Source organism: Mustelus asterias, chromosome 8, assembly GCF_964213995.1.
Source record: "Mustelus asterias chromosome 8, sMusAst1.hap1.1, whole genome shotgun sequence".
Taxonomy (NCBI): domain Eukaryota; kingdom Metazoa; phylum Chordata; class Chondrichthyes; order Carcharhiniformes; family Triakidae; genus Mustelus; species Mustelus asterias.
This window is the reverse complement of record NC_135808.1, coordinates 11,841,633-11,845,116: the sequence shown is the minus strand read 5'-3', so window position 1 is coordinate 11,845,116 and position 3,484 is coordinate 11,841,633. Positions and strand designations below refer to the sequence as shown.

The 3,484-nt window shown below is 49.5% G+C and overlaps 1 long non-coding RNA gene across 1 annotated transcript in view; it reads right to left on the bottom strand.

Annotated features, from left to right (window-relative positions):
- Positions 1-407: 407 nt before the first annotated feature.
- The window catches only part of LOC144496854 (uncharacterized), a 238,082-nt gene continuing 235,005 nt past the window's right edge, over positions 408-3,484 (bottom strand). Inside the window, exon 2 of the long non-coding RNA XR_013498449.1 lies at positions 408-640. This is a non-coding gene — a long non-coding RNA (uncharacterized LOC144496854). The remainder of the gene's footprint in view (positions 641-3,484) is intronic.

Sequence of the window (3,484 nt, the reverse complement as noted above, 5' to 3'; positions counted from 1 at the left end):
AATTTAGCATGGCCAATCAACCTAACCCTACCATCTTTGGAGTGTGGGAGGAAACCGGAGCACCCGGAGGAAACCCACGCAGACACGGGGAGAACGTGCGGACTCCGCACAGACAGTGACCCAAGTCGGGAATCGAACCCGGGTCCTTGGCACTGTGAGGCAGCAGTGTTAACCACTATGCCACAGTGCCGTCCATAAATATGTTGTGTGGACCTGGACAATCTCTGAGTCACTGTCATGGATAGCGAGAAGCGAATGAGATAATGCATACAGTGAACCCCAATCCTTCTGGGCTGTCACCCAAGACCCGGTGCATATTACAGAACAGTTCTGGAGTGCAATCCAGCTCCTCGCTGCTGAGGGAATGTGGGGGACCGACAGAAGATTTGGGAGTAGCGCAGCAGGAACCGGATTTGTAAAAGGCTTTTATTTTAAAAAGAAAATTCAATTTAAAAGAGGGAGGGATTTTTAAAAAATTAAAGTTACAGTGAATAGCCACTGCTCCACGAGACTGAGATTGAAAACCAAATCCCCCCAAAAAAAGGCACAAATCGGCACAGGGACCAGGGAAAAGGGTGCAGGAAATTGGAGACTGATTACTAACCTCCTAAAATGGTATCTCCCTAACACCATGCTGCACCTATACTGGGAGTGTTTGATGGGACAGTGTAGAGGGAGCTTTACTCTGTATCTTACCCCGTGCTGTACCTGTCCTGGGAGTGTTTGATGGGACAGTGTAGAGGGAGCTTTACTCTGTACCTAACCCCGTGCTGTACCTGTCCTGGGGGTGTTTGATGGGGACAGTGTAGAGGGAGCTTTACTCTGTACCTAACCCCGTTCTGTACCTGTCCTGGGAGTGGGCACAGTCTCGCAACACCAGGTTAAAGTCCAACAGGTTTATTTGGTATCACGAACTTTCGGAACGCTGCTCCTTCATCAGGTGAGTGGAGAGTTAGGTTCACAAACGGGGCATACATAGACACAGACTCAATTACAAGATAATGGTTGGAGTTTTAACAGGTTATCCAAGTCTTAACAGGTACAGACAATGTGGATGGAGAGAGCGTTAAGCACAGGTTAAAGAGATGTGTATTGTCTCCAGACAGGACAGTTAGTGAGATTTTGCAAGCCCAGGCAAGTCGTGGGGGTTACAGATAGTGTGACATGAACCCACGATCCCGGTGAGGCCGTCCTCATGTGTGCGGAACTTGGCTGTCAGTTTCTGCTCAGCGACTCTGCGCTGTTGTGTGTCGTGAAGGCCACCTTGGAGAACGCTTACCCGAAGATCAGAGGCCGAATGCCCGTGACCGCTGACGTGTTCCCCGACAGGAAGAGAACACTCCTGCCTGGTGATTGTTGTGCGGTTAAGTTCATCCGTTGTCGTAGCGTCTGCATGGTCTCGCCGAGGTACCATGCCTCGGGACATCCTTTCCTGCAGCGTATGAGGATGGCCTTAACAGGATCGTGGGTTCATGTCACGCAACGTGTAACCCATTTGGCCTGGGCTTGTAAAATCTAACTAACTGTCCTGTCTTGAGACAATTCACACCTCTTTAACCTGTGATTAACCCTCTCTCCACTCGCACTGTCTGTACCTGCAAAGCCTTGATGACCTGTGAAGACTGGCATCCCAACCATTATCTTGTCATTGAGTTTGTGTCTATACATGCCCCGTTTGTGAAACTAACTCTCCACTCACCTGATGAAGGGGCAGCGCTCCGAAAGCTCGTGATTCCAAATAAACCTGTTGGACTTTAACCTGGTGTTAGTGAGACTACTTACTGTGTTTACCCCAGTCCAACATCGGCATCGCTACATCATGCCCTGGGAGTGTTTGATGATAGTCATGATGTGGAGATGCCGGCGTTGGACTGGGGTAAACATAGTAAGAAGTCTCACAACACCAGGTTAAAGTCCAACAGGTTTATTTGGTAGCAAATACCATTAGCTTTTGGAGCGCTGCTCCTTCGTCAGATGGAGTGGTCTCTGTTCTCCAACAGTGCACAGACACAGGAATCAAATTGCAGAATACTGATTAGAATGCGAATTCTACAACCAGCCAGGTCTTAAAGATACAGACAATGTGGGTGGAGGGAACATTAAACACAGGTTAAAGAGATGTGTATTGTCTCCAGACAGAACAGCTAGTGAGATTATGCAAGTCCAGGAGGCAAGCTGTGGGGGTTACTGATAATGTGACATAAATCCAACATCCCGGTTTAGGCCGTCCTCATGTGCGTGGAGATGGTGTAGTTCCTTTGTCTCATCTGCTCGGTAGAGTTTCGCAGCTGGTCTGCGTCCTGAGCGCAAGTTGAGAATATGGATTCGATCTTGGTTTCCAGGCTGCGGCGTTTGTGTAGATGGTGGAGTCACGGGCATTCAGCCTTGGATCTTCAGGTAAGCGTTCTCCAAGGCGGCCTTCACGACACACGACAGCGCAGAGTCGCTGAGCAGAAACTGACAGCCAAGTTCCGCACACATGAGGACGGCCTCAACCGGGATGTTGGATTTATGTCACATTATCAGTAACCCCCACAGCTTGCCCCTGGACTTGCAGAATCTCACTAGCTGTTCTGTCTGGAGACAATACACATTTCTTTAACCTGTGTTGAATGCTCCCTCCACCCACATTGTCTGTACCTTTAAGACCTGGCTGGTTGTAGGGATTCTAATCAGTATTCTGTAACTTGATTTTGTGTCTCTGTGCCCTGTTTGAGAGCACATTTCCACTCCATCTGACGAAGGAGCAGCGCTCCGAAAGCTAATGGTATTTGCTACCAAATAAACCTGTTGGACTTTAACCTGGTGTTGTGAGACTTCTTACAGTGTTTGATGGGACAGTGCAGAGGGAGCTTTACTCTGTATCTAACCCCATGCTGTACCTGCCCTGGGAGTGTTTGATGGGGACTGTGTAGAGGGAGCTTTACTCTGTATCTAACCCCGTGCTGTACCTGTCCTGGGAGTGTTTGTTGGGCACAGTGTAGAGGGAGCTTTACTCTGTATCTAACCCCATGCTGTACCTGTTCTGGGAGTGTTTGATGGGGACAGTGTAGAGGGAGCTTTACTCTGTATCTAACCCCGTGCTGTACCTGTCCTGGGAGTGTTTGTTGGGCACAGTGTAGAGGGAGCTTTACTCTGTATCTAACCCCGTGCTGTACCTGTCCTGGGAGTGTTTGATGGAAGTGTAGAGGGAGCTTTACTCTGTATCTAACCCCGTGCTGTACCTGTCCTGGGAGTGTTTGATGGAAGTGTAGAGGGAGCTTTACTCTGTATCTAACCCCGTGCTGTACCTGTCCTGGGAGTGTTTGATGGGCACAGTGTAGAGGGAGATTTACTCTGTATCTAACTCGTGACGCCCCTGCCCTGGGATTGTTTGATGTTGACAATTGCCTGTGATGGAACAGGCCGTGCTCCACATCCCAGCACCAACACCCCACATCTCGGGCAGCCAGGAGAAAGGCCCACAAAAGACGAACACCCAGGG